Source organism: Cupressus sempervirens, chromosome 5 (genome assembly GCF_028749045.1).
Source record: "Cupressus sempervirens isolate cs-2001-9-10 chromosome 5, ASM2874904v1, whole genome shotgun sequence".
In the NCBI taxonomy this organism is placed as follows: Eukaryota; Viridiplantae; Streptophyta; class Pinopsida; order Cupressales; family Cupressaceae; genus Cupressus; species Cupressus sempervirens.
In genome coordinates, this window is record NC_143122.1 from 225,815,759 (window position 1) to 225,836,390 (window position 20,632).

Consider the following 20,632-nt stretch of genomic DNA (forward strand, 5'->3'; position numbering starts at 1 on the left):
ACTAGGTACTTTTCTCTAAGTTTTTCTACATATAGTGATGCACCCCCCTTATCTCAAGACATCAACTGATAAAGTGCTTCATTATCTATGCATCCAAGAGAGAAAGTACGCCATCTCCTATCTCTTTGAGGAATATGGTGATTTATCTCAACATGTACCTTTTGAGAATAAACATTTAGATGCTTTCTCTCCCACTGTTTGATGTCTTTTTATAGTTTTATTATTGGTATCCCTTTCTACAATCTTTTGATAAGAACACTATATTTAGTTTTAAAAGTGTAATTTTAATCTTATAATTCATTCTGAATTCACAATATCCTTTTCACCGTATGTGACATAAAACATGCATTCTTTCCAAACGATAGCAATCTCTTTTAGTGTTGCAAGTGTAAACAAGATATCCCAACAGGTAGAAAATTTGTCAAATGTCAATTTCATTTCAAAAAGTTTAGAAAAGAACACAAGTTCTGGCCAGTCATGCAGTAAATCTAGATCATCAGCAGATCATGATGCATCATGCTTGCAGCAGGGCAGTTGTGGCGGCAACGCGAGCGGCCTCATCGCAAGCATGATGCACCATGATCTGCTGATGATCTGGATTTACTGCATGACTAGCCAGAACTTGTGTTCTTTTCTAGACTTTCGAAAATGAAATTGACATTTGACAAATTTTCTACCTGTTGGGATATCTTGTTTACACCTGCAACACTAAAAGAGATTGCTGTCGTTTGGAAAGAATGCATGTTTTCTGTCACCTGGGGGGCATATGAATTCATATGCCCCATGATGCATCGTGCTTGTTGCGGGGCTGCTGTGGCAGTGATGGCAATTGGCATCATCGCCACAGCGGCCCTGCCATATTGCTAACCGTGGACGTCGCAATTGTGATGTTTGCCCATGCATTGCGACGAAATGTGCATCGCATGCTTAGCGATGCTGTCACAATTCCTGACTATGCGTCGCAATTGTGACACATTTGGAAACATTTTGACGGCCAGCGACATCGACACCAGCACTACCGGGCTGCTAGCACCATCCTGTCCCTATCTCAATTTTCCAAGACCGTCGCAAGTGCAACGCCCAAGGAAGAATTGGAAAGGCTCTCGCCTTAGCGAACCTATGGGCAGATGCCGATGCCACCCCATCGCAATGCATGGGGAAGACGTCAGAATTGCGACTGGATCCGCATGCATTGCGATGGGAGCCGTACCAGTTTAGAATGGTGAGATTGTGACGAATAGGCATAAAAATTGTGACGTTTAAGGATAGACGTCACAATTTGTGACTAAAAAACAATGACATCTACTGATGTCGCAGTGGTGACACATTTATGTTGCAATGGCGACACTTAGCCATTGCAAATCGATGCCAAATGTATTAGTGAGAAAGAACCTCCCTTTCCCAACCAATTCATTCATAAGCCAGAGCTTAAAGAACCAACACATTTTGAGTTTGATATTTTAAATGAATTATGCAATATTAACATCAAAATTCCTCTTTTGTAGGCTCTTAAGGATATTCTAGTGTACAATAAAATGACATAAGAGTTATTCATGTGATGACAGAAAAAGGAGGATCCAAAAATTGTTCAAGTTATTGGACAACTAGCATAATTAATGTTGGGAAATGTCAGCATTCCAAAATATGTAGATCCTGGCAGTCCTATCATCTAGGTAAGCATCGATACAATTGTTATTCCTAATACACTTGTAGATTTAGATGCTGTTATAAATGTAATGACAAATGAAACAAAAATAAAATTATTCTTAAATAGACTTAGACCTACTCCTACAGTACTTCAAATGGCTGATCAATCCTTAGTTAAACCAGAAGGGGTTATAGAAAATGTCATTCTTTCTATTAATAGTTGGGATTATCCAACTGATTTTATGATCCTTAAGCCCAAAGCTAAGTTGGGGGGATATCCTCTCATTCTTGGAAGACCTTGGCTAGTAGTAGCCAATGCCCACATTAATTGTCAATTAGGTAACATGATTATTTCCATTGGGAGCAAACAAAAGAGTTGACCTTATATCCTCTTGCTCAACCATTATTAGACACCAAAGAACCAACATGGGTTGGCAGTGATTTAGACAATTATGTTCCAGTCCTTACCATTAGGCAAATATAGTATTTTGAATACACAATTGATGAGACCATTTTAGTGAACTTTCTTCAGATTAGGTATGAGTCTAATGATATCTTGGAAATTAGGGTTGTCCCTTCTCATGCTACTGTTGACTATCATTTTGGGAATTTTCCTTTAGTTGGCAATCCTTGATCCATTCAACATTTCCTCACATTACATTAGCTTCTGCCACATCAATGTTTGTATAGTCCATTATTGTCTTTGGAAAAGTTGGAGACATCATCAAGACCACTCCTTAGTGCTCCTACATCGTTAGAACCTATGGAGATCCTACCTAGGTGTACCCTCAATATTAATCCAGAATTAACACTAGCTCAGGTTATAGATCTCATAAGTATGCTTAAAGAACATAAAGATGCATTTGCATGGGAGTATCAAGATATGTCAGGTATTCATCTTGACACTTATACCCATCACATTTACATAGAGGAAGGAAGTCACCCAATATGACAACTGCAATGCAGACTCAATCCTGCCTTGCATGATATCATCAAAGAATAACTACAAAAACTCTTGAACATTCTTTTCATTATCCCATTTCAGATAGTAGGTGGGTATCTCCTTTGGTTGTTTTTTCCAAAGAAAAATTGTAAGTGGCATATTTGTGTTGATTATTGAGCTTTAAATAAGGCTACTAAGAAGGATCATTTTCCATTACTCTTTATTGATCAAGTTTTGGATACTCTTGTAGGAAAATGATTCTTCTCTTTTTTGGATGGATTCAACAAGTGCAATCAAATTTGCATCGCCCTAGAAGATCAGGACAAGACTACCTTTACTTGTCCATGGGGAACCTTCACATACAATGTTCTTCCTTTTGGGTTATGTAATTCCCTTGCGACATTCCAATGTGCAATATTAAGCATCTTTGCTGATCTAGTTAATGATTATGTCGAAGTTTATATGGAAGATTTTATTGTTCATGGAAATACCTTTGATGAGGCTAAAAATAACTTAGAGAAAGTGCTTAAGTGGTGTATTGACACTAGTTTGTCTCTAAGCCATTAGAAATGTCACATGTTGATGACTGAGGGAATTGTTTTAGGTCACTTAATCTCATCAAAAGGTATACAAGTTAATCCCAAAAAGATCCAAATAATTCAAGACCTCCCCATACCTTTGACCCAAAAAGATGTTTCAAGTTTCCTTGGTCATGCTGGGTATTATGGGAGATTTATTGAAAAATTTGGTAAGATTGCCTCTCCTTTGTTTGCTCTATTAGCTAAAGATGTTGTTTTCACTTGGACCCCTGAGTGTCAAGAAGCCTTTAAAACCATTAAGACCAAGCTGCTGACTACCCCTATTCTTAGAGGTCCTAATTGGGAATTACTATTCCATATTCACACTGATGCTTCTAACTTTTCAATGGGAGCAGTATTTGGACAAAAGGAAGACAACCTCTTCTATTCAATCTACTACATTAGAAAAAACTTCATTGGTGCCGAGGTAAACTATACAATAATCGAAAAAGAATTTTTAGCTATTGTTATGCTATTAATAAATTTCAGCACTACATTACTAGTTATAATGTGTTTGTTCATACTAATCACTCAACAATTCATTTTTTAATGAATAAACCTATAGTAACTGGTAGGGTTATTAGGTGGTTTCTTTTCTTACAAGAATTTGATGTCACTATACTTGATAAGCTTGATTGAGAAAATGTTGTTGCAGATTTCTTGTCTCAGTTACAATAGTTTGATAATGAAGTGGTTCCTGTCGATGACTTGTTTGCTGATGAACACCTCGTTGCCATTTTTGCCAAGATTCCATGGTATGCCAACATCGCCAACTATTTGGTTACATGCAAGTTTTTGCTGCACTTCTCTCCTCATGAGCATCATAAGTTGGTGGGCTTTAGTGGACAATATACTTGGATCAATGGTCTTCTATTCTAAATTGACATTAATAAGATTATGTGTTGATGTATTCTTGAGGAAGATGTCTTTGATATTCTCCGTGCTTGTCATACTGAACCTTGTAGTGGACACTTTGCTGCTTAATGAACTGCTCAAAAGATTCTTACTACAAGATATTACTGGCCTATGCTCCATAAGGATTGAAAGTGTTATGTTCAACATTGTGACCAATGCTAGCACATGGGTCATCCAACACGATCTGATGAAATGCCACTTCATCCTCAGCTCTCTATAAAACCTTTTGAAAAATAGGGTCTTGATTTCATTGGACCTATCAACCCACCTTCTAAAAACAAGGAGTATATTCTCATTTGTATAGATTATGTCAAAAAGTGGGTTGAAGTAGTTGCGCTTAAGCATGCTCAAGATACCAAAGTTGTTGAATTCCTATATTCTAAGATCTTCACTCACTTTGGCATTCCCCATGAGATTACTATAGATTAAGGACCTCAATTCACTTTAGATCTCATTGCAACATTAATCAAAGAATATGAAATTCACCATAGAAAATCTTCACCTTATCATCCTCAAGCCAATGGACAAGTCAAAGTCACTAATCAAGAATTGGAGAATATTCTTACTAAAACTATTACACTTCATAAGCATGATTGGGCCACATGGATTCTTGAAGCTATATGGGCCCATCACACTACATGGAAGACCACCACTGGCCTAACCCCTTATGAAATGACTTATGGTAAGAAGGTTATACTTCCTATTGAGTTCAAGATTAAGACTCTTCAAACTGCCCTTCAACTTGTATTAAGTCTCTTTGATGCTCAAAAGGAACACATAACACAACTCCACTCCCTTGATGAGTTATGCTAAGAAGCATTTCTGCATACCAAACTTTCTTAGAATCAACATGCATTGTGGCATGACAAACACATTCGCTAGCATTCTTTCCAGCCTGGGGATTGGGCACTTCTCTATGATTCATGATTTTGGGATTTCAAAGGCAAGTTTCATACAAGATGGCTTAGACCTTAAGAAGTTGAGCATGTATATGATAATGGTATAGTTTAGCTCTATACTATGGACTCTGAACATCACAAGCTCCTCGTTAATGGTCATTGATTAAAGCTATACAAGAAGCCTCTCTCTAAGGAAGCTTTCTTTTTGGAACTTGCAAAGGAACTCACCATGGTTCCCTTTGGTCTCCTTCAACATTCCTAGAATATATATATATATATAGAAAAAAAAAGATCCAACAATGAAAACCAATCTTTGGCATTGTTGGCCAACTACTTGTTGAAAACTAGTCGATCCAGTGGCTTGTAGTTGTCAGACTCTCTTTGAAGTGAAAACTGGTTCGCTAGCACTTCCAAGTGGCAATTGATTGAAAATTGAATTCTCGACGGTCTTGTTTTGTACATAAATAAATTTAAAAAATAATAAATTTTAAATTTCTAGCAATCAACACTGATTAATGTGACAGGAGGTCTCTTAGTTCCTGTCGCCCTTCTCTTGGCGTGGCCCTCCTGTCGCTTTAGGTTTTCAAGTTGACTACATTGCTATAACTACCACATGTCTCTGATCAATATCTTTAGCTTTGATGATTGTTCCTTTTCAAATATTTTTTCTATGGGTCTTAGTGACTTCTCATGTGCTACTTCCTACCTTCCTTTTTTGGCAGTTATCCTTGAGTTTTTCTCCACGTCTGCCTCTTTTTGCATATCCTATTCAACATCATTCTTACTCCTTTGTATTGTGCGACATTGATACCAATCATCATCAACTAATCATCATTAGTTGATCATCCTTTTACTTTTACGAGAAGTTTTCTTACTCTCTTTTTTTGTTGTACTTTATATTTCTATTTCTTATCTCTAATTTTAGCAAAATTGGGATGCTTTTGTGCTAAAGTTGGGGGGGGGTGTCATACCTCTGCATTTCCTCTCCAATTAATTATTTTTGTCCCTGCCACTTTCTATTTATGACTTCTTCGCATATTTTTCCCCATTAATGACAGTTAAAAAAAAAAAAACCTCCATTCCTCATCTGTTCATATTCTAGTTTCAACAATCCTTTGTTGTCATGGGTGGAAAATGCAAGCGGTTTGAACCAGATTCCATGGACAAGTTACTTGAAAATGGTGAAGCCTATAAGATTTTTTGCGATGTAGGATGACATAATTACTTTCATTGATTGTAGGGTTATGACCTTGCCATTGCTGAAGAATTTGTACAATCCTTTGTTCAAGACACTGTGAAAATATGAGGCATTACCTTTCCAGTCACGGTGTAGATAGTGGCCGCTATAACTGATCTTCCCCAAATTGGTGAGTTGTATTTTCCTACTACCAGTACCCAGGTTATAAAATTGAGGACAAGGAGCTTGATGCAAAACCCTTCCTTCACCATGGGATGCAGTAGCCCAATTTATAGGTTAGTATATTACTTGTGAGGGCTGCTTCAATTTTTTTCATGCACATCATTTGTGGCTCATGCTTCACTTAAGGTTAGGGCATCTTGTTAATCTTCCCTATTACTTGTATCATTCCTTGAAAAGAGCTTGCACTCAGTTTAGGGAATGTCATGAGAATTCCTTGGCACATCATGGTTTGATTAAGCTACTAGTCATACATGGTCTTCAGCTTCAAGAAACCCCCATAGCATGGGATGCATTTGTACAACCTACTTATAATGCCACTCGACCCCAGCTAAATGAAAGTGAGACCATGGTTGAGGAAATACCCTCTCCAAGCTGCAACCCAAAGAAAAACCTTGCTAGTAAACCCCTACAAACACTAGAAAAATGCCTACGCACTTCCTCCAATACAAAAACACCTAGCCTCTCTTTAGTATGCTGTAATCCTCCATGATTTGTTAGTCATTTAGACAATCTAGCCAATGTTGCTCAAGGTGCTATAGACACCAAAGTTGAGATCTTGACTAGTACCTCTAATAAGAAATGAAAAGAAAAAGTAGGTCGAGAATACTGCCGTTAAACTAAGCATATGAAGAAATAGAGGAATGCATGATGCATAGAAATTTTATCAAAATTTGCTAATGAGGAAGACAATTTTGATGGAGGTGATACTACTGTAGACCAGTGCAACCCTTTGGATGAATTGGAAAATCCAGAAGCAAATGAGGAGGGAGAAACCCTTGAAAAGAACAAATGAGCCCTAATAAAGCCACATAATCTCCAAAAAACAACCTTGATGAAGAAATAGAAGACATAGGTCAACAAACATTTGACGTAGGAGATGAAATTGAACCTGGTGTTGTATGGAAAAATGATATAATGCAAAATACTATCCAGAGGGCCTATGAATAGGATGAAGATCATTTAAGGAAAAATCTAGAAGACATTATTGAAACACCTTAGAAGGAAGTCCTTATGGGAAACACTACAAAAAATACGAAGAGTTCCTGTTGCTCAGAACCTAATAAGGCCATGACATCACAGCCTTTGATTGTTTCTAAAATGCCTCTAAAGAACCTTTCGGGTACTTCTAGTATTCTTTTAAATCCTATTCCATTGAAAATGGAAACACTAGGCACTTCTATGGTTATTGTCAATGAATTTCTACACACTTTTATTTGACTTCAACAAGAGCTTGAACAATGTAGATCCAGGGTAATACTACAAAACAACATTATCAGTACAACTGTTATCCCAAAAGAGTCCATGGAGCACCCAGACAACAATATTCCACTTGGTTTGTATACATTGTTTGCATGAGGACATGAAAATCCCTTGGTTGGGGGGGGGTGATGATGAGTCCTAATAGTGCTATATTTTTATTAACATTTTACCTTCTACATTTCTCACTTCTTTAGCATGAAATTCCCTTTTTGTTAAACTATTGATAGGAAGATAGAACATTTAGTACTTCTTTAAAGAGGGAAGAATAGTTCCTAAAAAAGCTATTAATTATATGAAAATGATATATTTTGACTAATGCTGCTACAGGAACTAAGGATGCATGAGCATGGAGCTGACTGTTTAGTTGGAAGAGTGGTTTGAAGGCTATAATTTTGTTATGTTATTTTGGGAAAATAGTTCTGAATGTTTAAATAGATCAATTTTGGGCCATATTTTATCTTGGCCAAGTTGTTTTGTAATCAGTTATGCATGACCAACGACCAAAACAATTCATTACCTATATTTAGGGAGAAGGCCATCGACCATTCTAGCTTAGTTATCACTTTGGTTAAACTTTTAAAGCCTATATAACAAAATGTTAATCACAAGACAAGGGATGGATATAATATATGATTTTTTTTTTTAATACTATCTCTAAAGTTTTTGATATTAAAAGCGTAGAGTTTCTATAGCAGATAGTTTTAGAACATCTCTCACCTTGCGAACTAGAGGAGGGCCCCCTCTCGGGAAACTTGGTGAGATTATTTTAGTTTGTTTTGTGAGTATTTAAGTATTGATTGATTTTGTGCATTTTCTATAGATTGAATCAAATGTGTGCATTTATATATTGATTAATTATCTGTTCCTATTAGGAAGTTTATTGCATATATGTTTGTCAATTAATTAAGGTCTATACAATGCTTGTTGTTGTTAATGAAGGATTTAGTTGTTTGATGAAGTAATTGGTTGTGGCATTCTTATTTGTTCAAACTTGCTATATATCATTATTCTACTTCTGCATAAATCTATTATAGAATACTATCCGCTACATTCTTCCTACCACATCCATCCATTCATTGAACCACCTCCTGTTGCTATTTATAATACTTCCTATCGCCATTTATCATACTTCCTGTCACACTCTGTACTTAGAACCAGACTATTGTAAACAACCTCCTACGACCATTAAATCTCTTGTCACAATCAAAGTAGATTTCAATTCCAAATCAAACAAAACTTTGCAATAGCATTCATAAAAATATTGTGCTTAGTTGTTTAGAGGCATGTTAATGAGATTCCAAACTTGAGATTAGAATCCATTTGCAGAAGTAATCTTAGACGTGTGGTAATTTGAATAGTCTACTATATTAGCAAGTAGTAATCTACATTCATAAACCCCTTGATTTATTATTTTCATTCCTTGAGAAAATAACCGTTATATCTCTCACAAGTTTACGAATTTTGGATTGAAATTCTTAGGGTATTTTTGATTCAATCATATCTATAAATATACCATCAAATTGAACCTCAGTATTACCCTACACAAAGCAAGGGCATGTAGATCACAATGACAAAACATCACAACAAAATCATAGAGCAAGGGAACGATGAAAATATCATGGAGCAAGGGCACGACAATGAAATGTAGAGATCACATTGGAACAACAATGAAATATAGAGATACAAGGCAAGAAAATTGCAGAGCAAGGGCACGAAAAAAAATGCAGAGATCACAGCAATGAAATGCACCAATGATAAGGGCATGACGATGTTCAAAGCTCTCCATCCTCATTTGGCACTCTCCACCCTCTTTTTCCCACAACTCTCTAAAATCAAAACAAATGGGGAATAGTTTATTTGATGTTTTTAATTTATTTTTAATACTCAAGCGAAAATCACAATTATGATGCCAACGTAGGTATTGCGATGAAATTGGGGAATATTACAAAAAAAACATGAAAATGATCACAAATTACATTGTCGTCACAAATTTCCATCGCAATTTGACCCCAAATACTATAGTGCTAGGTGAGGTCAATTTGACACTAAATATTCTTCCTCCTATATTTGATAGGAGCTCTATGTGATCTTGGCCAATCTGTGCCCAAGACTAAGTCATACAACCCAAGGGGAATGGCTCAAAATTCTACTGAAGTAATGAATCCTCCTAGGTCCAACTCACACTCATGTACTAGATAGCTTGTGGCTATCCTATCTTGAAGCTAGTCCCACTTGCCAACCTATGTCTTTCTTAACCACCTCAAGATAGCACTTGACTATGATAGAAGGTGATATGAAGGAATTTGTAACACTTGAATCAAATAAAATAGAAAGGGGTGTACCTATGATCACTCCTATAGTCTCATACGATACCTTAGTGATTTGTGTGGTGGTGATCTATCACTGCAAAAACTCTATGTGATCTCCCAGCGCCACCAACTATAGGCTTAAATGCTGTTGGCCTCTTTCCCAAATACTAGGAAGTACATTTTGGGATGTTGGTTGAAATATAGACAAAATACCACATGAAAAATACCATGTAACTCTACCATAACCTCTCCCTACTAAAGGTGCATTAGATTGATGATGACTATCTCTACTGGCGAAGGAGTGGTTACTCTACGTAGGTTGGCTATACTAATTGTGCCTATTGCACTATGAGTTACAGAAGTTTTGAGAGTTGGAACCACCACCATCACTCTGTGCTAGAGGGTAAGATCCCCTCTGCTACTATTGTTGCTGATGGTGATCCTAATTGCCCTTGGAGAAAGGAGGCTTCCTATTACTATCTGAACCCTATTTTTGTGTGCCCATAGACCTTGATGGTCTTAGGATGGAATACCTTCACACCCCCAATGAAATGGTTGTTTATTCCTTGTATAAAGTGTTTTACCATAAGTGACAAATTATCACTAATCCTTGAACAGGGCATGAGTTCAAATAAATTTTTCTCATACTCTACCATAGTTAGGGTAAACTATCTTAGATTATAAAAATCATCTTCTCTTTGCCAACTCCACTCCTCAAGTAAGAAACACTCTTGAAAGTTCTCTAGAAATAACTCCCTTGTGACATTCTTCATATCTAGGCCCAACTTCTTCTCCTGAATCTTCCACCAAGTTGCTGCAAAAGATCTCCAAGTGGGTAATGACATACCTTGATTTGACATTTTTGTCAAATTCCTAACTCACAAAACATATATCCAATGTGATAAACAAATTCTCTGCATCATAACTAGTACTAGCTTCTAAAAATCATTAAGCTTGAATCTCAGGAGGTTCTTCATTTGATTGGCTTTGATAGCCTCTAGCCTGTCTCTTGTGTGACCTCTTCTAGGACTCCTGGATCTTTGTCTCTCATCATTTCCTAAATTATTTGACTCCCCTTGCTTAAACCTCTACTGGTTAGGTAGGGGCTCTAAAATAATCTTCAATAGTTTCCTAGTACTAGGTTTTTAAGAGTCTACTTGCTGCTCTCCATTGTTCTCCTCCGTGATTTCTTCCTCAATAGGACTCTCATGACCAATTACATATAGGCTAATATCTCTACCTCATCCATGACCTCTACCTAGACCCAAGTTATGACTGCTCACATTTGATCTAGTCCCAGTCACCAACTTCCTACAACATCTAAGCAAGAACAACAAAATACCAAGAAAGGCATAATACCTAAAAGCATAATCATAATAAAATATGTTTTGATAACCAAACCACGAGTACTTCAAGTTTTCCTTTTTCTATGTTTAAGTACTTGGGTCTAAAGTTCAAGTTGTAATATATAAGTATAGTTGTTTAAGTTTGTTTTAAATTGACTAGTTGTCATCTAGTGACATTCCAATATACCCAGAGCTCCCAATGTAGAAACTTAGACTCTGATACCAAGCATGATTCCCCACATGGGAACCCAAGAGAAATTAATCTATAATGTCACTAAGGTTGCTAAACATTTTTTTGAAAGATTAAAACAATCAATAGATAACATAGTGGAAGCAATAACTCATATACATACATAAGAAATACAATAATAGTTACATCTTTCAAGGTTCCATAAAATTGAATCACATGTGCATAAGTTTTAATAAGATTAAATCTAACAAGTAAACAAAGTCCATGTCATAGAATAACCATAGGTATGAAGTCACATAAAAGAATATACAAGTACATAAGATGCCTCATGGGATAACCAGAATGCATAATCATCCTCTGCACAAGTCACAAGGTATGAAATACTAAAAGAATATACATCATGATAAGATACAACATCCCATAGGATTTCAAATAACCAAAGTGAAAAATACCAGAATATGACCATAGAAAATAATCAAAAGATAATGAAGAATATAACAACTACATAAGGTACATCCAACATCAACATCCAACTATAAAATCTCAATTATATAAGAAACACTACCACCTAACCTCATGGAACCTAAATGGCCCACTTCTATTGTGTCGAGGAGATAATCTCAAGTCCCAAATGGATAAAAATCCAAAAGTCATAGCAAGAATCTATGTCAAGGAATCGTGCTAGCAATCTATCTCAAGGTACCAAATACACAAGTCACATGTAATCTCAAAGGAAAAAAAGACACGTAGGAAACCTAAAACGTGAGTGGGAAAGTGTCATCTCATGAGTCAACTCTAGGTTTACCCTAGTAGTCTCTCACTACCCCAATCCCCTAGTGACTCTATGTGGAATCTATATCATTTCTTACAGACAAGACATACTAATAAGGCAAGGTCACAACCAAGCATCCTCTCTACTCCCGTCCTAGTCTGTACTAGAACTCATGGCATGGGCAAGGTAATATACTGAATCTTGTTAATTCATTTTAACCCTATTAATGAAAATATTATCACTTATTAATACAACTTACAATGGGTTACCCAGGCAACCTATTTAGGGTTCTGACCTCCATTGCAAGCCACTTCCCAGCATACACATAGATAACCAACCCTAAGCTCATAAAAGTATATCTAATAAAATCACAATAATCACATCATTTCTATATAAGTAACTAGAAAAGACCAATAGATAATTGATCAAAATCTCAAAGGTTATACAATAAAAACACAACACATGATCTTACAAAGAAGAACTATATTTCATAAAAGAAACATCGAATAATCATTTTGAAATGTATCACTGGAAATTAACTTAACTCCTCGCCTCTAGTATGTATTCCTATTTGGTTGAACTACCATATTTTTTCTCCACACCCATCATAGGAAGAAAACACATCACAATAGTTTATTTACACCAAGTGTAGTTTTTTAGCCATGAAGTTTTTGATTAAATTTCGTTTTGAGTATAGTTTAAGTTTTTGTTTTATAATGGTTTCCAGTAGATCTAGTTTCACTAGTTTAGTTAACCATAATACAATTACCCATTCTCGTAGTCTAAAAGAACCAATTTATAGTAATACTACACTTTGATTTAATTCCTAATATGATTATTTAATTGATATTTTAAAAAAAAAAAAAAACATTAAATTTAGTTTAATAAAAAAACTAAATTTAACTACATTTAAAAAAATTATATTATTATTAAATAATATAGATGAATAATAAAAAAAGAATTTAAATAACATATAATATAATATTTTTTTTTCAAAGAAAGAAAAACTTAAAAAAAAATCTTACAAAAAAATTAACCCCTAAAGAGGGGACGACAGCTAACAACATGCCCAAGGCAACCGTTGCGCTACCCATGGAAGCCGTAGTGCTGCCAAGACAGTTGATGTTACCCTTGTACAACCTCGACCTACGTGCTATGGGGTATAGAGAGGGAGGGGGAGGTGGGTGAGGATGTAGCAGCTCTTGCCCCCACTTCAAATATATATTTTATATTTTTTAATAATTATTTTTATAACAACCTCGTTTCCTAGACATGAATCCCAAAAATGCTACTTATCATAGTAAAATTTATTTACTGTGATAATTATTGTTTGTATATATTTGTTATTTTTTCTTACTAAACTAATAGAGGGAATAATTGTAACCAATTTAATTAATAAAACAAAAAACTTTTCCCAGTTTCAAACCCTACCCATGAACTACTTTTTTATTAATTCAAATCTCTTAAATGAGGGTTTCAATTTTGTTTTTCTTTCACAAATGTTTTAGAAATGAAGAGCAACAACTTCTAAACAAGGGTTTCAATTCTAAATACATTTTTCATAAACAAAATTGATATAACAATAGTAAATTTGGACCTATTTTTTGACGCGTTGGTGTTCAAAATTTCAACACTTGAATGTCAAAAGTCAATGTTGCTAGAATTGTGTCAAAAGTTTGATGCACTTCATGGCTATCAATTTATCAATGAGCCATTTTGTGAAAAATCATCCCCATCTATGTCAAATGGTGGCACTAGACAACTAATTTGAAACATTGTACTATTGACGCCAACTAAAGATGATTCAACGGGTTTGTTATACCATTGATGACAAACCCTGTCAAACTATCGACACCAGCCAGAGATGATTGAACAGGTTTGTCATACCATTGACAATAGGCTATGTCAAAATTTTGATGATAGCTAGAGTTTTCAAAAAATTTAAATTGAAATAGTCTCACTATATATCTAGCTAATAACAAGCTAACTAGTGCTTGCTCCAAGAACATGTGCAAAGTATAACTGATAATAGTTAATCATTTTAGAAATGTGACATAATATGCATCAAAACTAATGTATGAGACATCTGCAACAATTTTGGTGTAGAATTTGTGTGTATTGATGACAATTACACTATTATTTCTATCTCTTGTTTCTGTTGAAATTCTTTTCTATCATACCCTCTTTTCCCACATCTAGTACAAATTCAAGCTTCTACTAAGGTGGATTAGATTCCCCAATTGGCACCATACCCATGTCATATATCACAAGCTCTCAAAGAGATTGATTTCATTCTTGTTTTCTTTTCTTGTTATGTTCACATTTTCATTGCTTGATAGGGAAACAATATTCGACTCACTGGATTCTATCTATGTAGGGGAGAAGACCAAATTGGTCTAGTTATGACAATGATTGCAAACTTGAGTTTGGAATTTGTGTAGAGGTTTCTTGTGTATGGAATAATGAGAGGTACTGATGGTAACATTGGATGGGAAACCCCACTGCTGGTTTTGATGTATTCCATGATTGCTTTAATTGATACTTTGATGACCTTAGATTGGATATTCTTCACATACTTTGATAGAGTCATTTTTAGTACCACTTACTTTTCCTACATTATTCAGAAAGGTGAAGATCAAGACCGTGAAAAAGAAATACCCGATGCATGCTTGTTTGCATGTTGTTTCATTTATTGGGTTTATGTTTTCATAAGCCTTCCCTAGCCTGATCCTAGCCTAATGTGGCTTGATTCTAGCATCTTGCATTTGTCTGAACAAGATTGTGTGCACTCTCCATAGCATCACATTTTTCATACATAGTTATGAGACTACTTTCTAAAATAATATTTGATTCATAGTCCATTTTAATTATGTAAGAGTAGACTTTCTTTTCATATTAGATTCAACCCCTTCCAATTGCATTAGCGAGAAGAGATTTTGGGCATCAATTCCATGTCCATTTTGACCATACCCTATAATCAATGTTGACCACAAAACTTTATCTAATTCTTTCTTGTGTCTCTACCTATATCTTCATAACACAAACAACTAACTCTCATACCACACAACACCTCCACTCCCTTACACCCTCTCAGATCTTTCATAAACTCCACACTCCAAATGTTTCCAAGGGCTTAACTACTTCCAAAAAATGTGATTTCAAACATTCATAAGGTTCAATGCACCTTTTTGGGCTCTAAACACCAACCTAACAAACTAACCTAATAAGGACTCTTCCTTGTAGCCCTATCTTGGGGTTTAAGGCAATAAATCAAAATGCTTCAAAACAACCACTGAAACTAAAGGAGGATTCAAATTCCAACTACTAAGCTCTACTAAATTTCCAAGTCTTAGGGTTTCAACTATTCATTAAGGCATTCAAACTGCAAGCCCTAGTTGAGGCTAATATGTCTAAAATATACACTCAAACTAAAAACTCACAAAACCCTTGAAGAACTTGAACAAATAAACATAACTACACATTTACCTTATCAAGAGCTTTCAAACTTTCAATTTTTGGGATCCTAGACATTGAGGAGATAACTGATCATTCAAATCCTTTCCTTAATGAGGTTTTCATTATTGTTTAAAGTAACGGTCCTCCAATCTCCATTATCTTGCCTACTTAACTCTTCCAATGGGTTCTTCAACATCTAGTGAATGACTAAAACCCTCCAAACACCATGAAACTTATACACAATCCTCTATCACGTTTCTTGAGTGTTGATCCCTTGTATTCTTCATGTAGCAATAGGTGTCTTATAGATTCTTAGCCAATTCCATTATAAGTAGAAGGGGTATGATGTCAACCTAAAATATGGAAATCTATAACAACAAATAAAACCTTTAAATATTCCCTAACTCCATACAATGAGAACTTGGAACCACTATGATACTTCATCCTAAAAATACACATAGTTTACTAGCCAACTAGTGGGTAAAGAGAACTTAGACAAATAACCAATGAAGTTAGGCACACATGTAGCATTAGAATTTATTTTATACTTCATTCAACTTGGTAGAAAGATTTTGAACTATTAGGAGAAAGTACCAAGAAAGCATTCAAATACCAAATACACTAGCAGATTCAATAAAAGAAATTGATTATATTACCATACCATACTCTTCCTCTCTCCTCTCTACATTCCATCCCCATCTGCATGAGATTGCCTTCTTTATATAGTAGAATGACCTTTTAACTCTTCAAAGAGTTGATACAAGATGGTTGACCTTCCATCTTCAAAAAACTGTTATTTTGCAGAAATTGTTGACAACAACATTTTTTGACAACTTTACATTTTTTTTACACATTTTGACAATTTGCATCTTTTTCTAAATCATGCCTATTTGGAACCATATATATATATATATATATATATATATATATATATATATATATATATCCAAAAGGCTTACAAATTACATGTTTAATTCATTTGTGACCTTGCATGATATTTTAATACCCCTTAGGGCCTTTGACTGATATTGACCAACTTTGACTGATCCTTGACCTTGTTCTAGATGACCTTGATTGAAAACCTAATTACATGAATGGAAATAACTATTTCACTAACCTATCATGAATTAAAACATAAATACAATACTTTGACTATTCAACATACCAATTGCCAAAAATGATAGCTTCATCAAATTCAACAACTTTAACCTTACTATTTTCACTATATTTTTCTGCACTTCAATTGTGTTTATTGTCCATGGGTAACTCATTACATTTGCATTAAGGGACTCCAATTATATACTATCTATGGTCTTGCATTGACTCATCACCATCTTCTTCTCATCTTGAAGCTCGTCTTGCATGGGAGTTAGCTCTGTAACTTCATTCCTCTGATTGCATTTTTTCCAATTCCAATATTGCTTGCCAGTAATATAAAGAAATTTAGCATCACATTTTGTATACATAGTTATGAGAGTACTTTCTAAAAGAATATTTGATTCATAGTCCATTTTAATGATGTAAGAGTTGACTTTCTTCTCTTATTAGATTCAACCCCTTCTAATTGAATATGCAAGAAGAGATTTGGGCTTCAAATTTTGACCACACCCTATAATCAATTCTGACCACAAAACTTTATTTGATTTAGACATTCCATCAACCAAGTTGAGGGCACTCTCCATATTTCCACTTTTTGAATACATGGTCACAATTGCATACTGCAATGTGATGATCCATGCAAAACCAAGTTTAATAACATCAATATGGACCTTCTTCTCATGTTCTATCAATGCCAAATTTGCACAAACATCCTATAAAGCACAAGGGTTTCCTCTCCATGCCAATTCTGAGCATATCCTAAAATTTATTTTTTCCATGAGACAACATCCCATTCATATATCAGTCAAACACTTGATGCACATAATCAACAAACCCACATTTCACATATATGTTTGTTTGTGTGTTTTCCATAGATATGTCCATTGGAAAATCAATTTTGAAGCTGTGGAGGCTCATTTGGAAAGCATCTTTATAATGCTTGTTTAAAGTGCAATTAGTTTCTGTCAACAAAATGAATTAGTCCATCAAGTGATGCATCCTTTATATAATTAGTCCATCAAATGATGCATCTGCATATGCAATTTTATCACCTTGGAAAATTATATTTGATCCTGCTAACTAGGAACAATTGATTGTTCATTTTGTTGTACCTGATTTAATGATAGTTCTGCAAGAATTTGTAATAACCCAACTAATCAACAACTAGACCAATTTAACTAGGTTATGGCTCAGGCACATGCTAGTTCCATTTATCATAGGGTTGCAATATTGGAGGCAATACTTTTTTATTTGTGTAGGATATGGAGGAAGAACAATGGTGTTGGAAAACATGAAAATTTAATAATGCGAAGTCACCTTGAGGAACTTGTGTATGCTCTTGGAAAACATATCATCGAAAATGTTCATCATGACCTTTTTTGCTTCTACATGTTTTTGCATGGATCTTTCACACACCTAGTGCTCAAAAATGTCTACTTAAGAATGTATGTGAACCTACAATGCACTGCTGTGTGATGAAATATGTAGAAAATCATATAATCCTTGACTACACAATGTATTTCACTTGGTGTGCTAATTCATTAAGTTAAGAATCCAAGGTTTCACTTTAAATCACAAATTATTTATTTTGGGCTTATGAACTGGTACAACATCCTAGAATATTCATCCTTTAACATTCATTAATAGTAGCACATAAACACATAACACTCAATAACATGTGAAATAAGGTATTTAAACATGCCTCAACCAATTATGATTTAATTTTGGATCACCTACTTGATTAGTTTGGAATCTTGATCTCACCAAAATCATAAAATTTAAGAAAAACTGTGCCAAAAAGAGCATAAAAAGATGATTATATCGTGCACCAATCATGTTTTTTAGCCCTTTTAGGACAATCATTCTTACAATTTTTTAGCTCAATCTCCAACTGGTTAGTATATGTTTTGAAAAATTATACTTGGATACAATCATTCTTAAATACATATACAATGATCACAAGGGCACGACAATGAAATCCTCGATCTCCATTGATCTCCACAATCTACAAGATCTCTCTCTATATTTACATACATACATATACATACATACATATATACACGCATACATACATACATACGTACATACATACATACATACATAAATATACATACATACATACACTACATATGAAATTGATCTAACCCCCAATTCTTTAAAGAATAAATCAAAAAATGACACAACACAGAAGTTTCAGAACACTATAATTCTTCATTAAAATTTCACAACTCTACTCTACCTTTACAATGAAAGAATTCAACTACTTATTACAATTTCAAAAATTACCATATTTGGCAAATTTTTGGGAAAAATGAATTAATCAATTTTTGGTAATTTTCAAAATTCATCCTAAGAATTCTAATTTTTCCCAAGAAAACCCCCAACTAAGGCAAGATGAATTGCCAACTAATCAATGAATAAAATATATGATTTCAGATTTATTACAAAAATAACTTTCTAAAAAAACTAGAAAAAACATAAAAAGCCAATTTCAGAGGACAAGATGATATTTTCAGCTACCAAAAAAATTACAAAATGGCCACCTATTGAGTTGAGCTCATCGGCAATCCAAATAACTCCTCATTCAATTGCCTATAAAATTTCAGCCAAAACCCACATCTGAGTCAAAAGTTATGACCCCCAAAAGTAAATCTCGACCAAAACCCACATATGAGTCAACAACCTTGACCCTTGGATGCCCCTACATCATTCTCTCCTACTTGAAAAGAATGCAAATCTTGCAAGTTCCATTCCACAAATTGCTTCCATTTAGGCTCATCTAGCTTTTGCGAATCCCATTTCATAATCCAGGTGCTATCTATTGGTGCCAACCCTTCCCACTGCACAAAATATTTGTTGTAGTCACCCTAGCGAGTCTGAATAGTCTTCTTGTCTAGAATCTATGCAACCTTTTCTCTTTTCTTGATGGGGATGGTGTGTGTCCAGTCTACCACATCTTCCTTTTAAATAGAGGCATCATTAACATGGAAAGTATATAAGTTAGAAATATTAAACACTGGAGATATATCAAGACCACTAGGGAGCTCTACCTCATAAGCATTATCATTAATCTTCTTTAGAATCTTGCAAGGACCAATTTTCTTATAGTTCAACTTATGATAAGTCTCAGTATGAAATGTCTCCTTTCGAAGATAAACCATCACTAGATCCCTTGCACTAAAAACCTGATACCTTCAAGTAGCATATGTAGAAGCTTTGTATTGCTCATTCCTGTCCTGCAACTTCTGTCTTACATCTTCTCACAACTGGTAGAGCTTCTCTACAAAGGCTTCTCCATCATCATTGACTGTATCACCCAAGGGAATTTGCACCAAATTGAGAACTCCTTGAGGATTATGACCATAAATAACTTGAAATGGTGACTTACCAGCTGACCTGTTCACTGATTTTTTATAAAAAGATTCTTCTTAGAGCAATGCTAAATCCAATTGTTTGGGCTTCTCTCCAACAATACATCACAATATATTACCCAAACTATGATTGAAAACTTCTATTTGTCCATTAGTTTGTGGATGGTAAGGACTAATAAACTGTAACTTTGTTCCCATTTTATTCCATAAGGTCATCCAAAAATGACTCAAGAACTTAATATCTTGATCAGAGGTGATCATTTTTGAAACCCCATGTAATTTGACTATTTTAGAAAAGAATAACTCAACCACCCTATCACTAGTTTTCTTGCAAGCAATGAAATGAGCCTTTTTTGAGAATGTATCCAAAAATATAAAAATAAAGTCATTATCTCGTTGTGTATGTGGTAGTCCCAATACAAAATCCA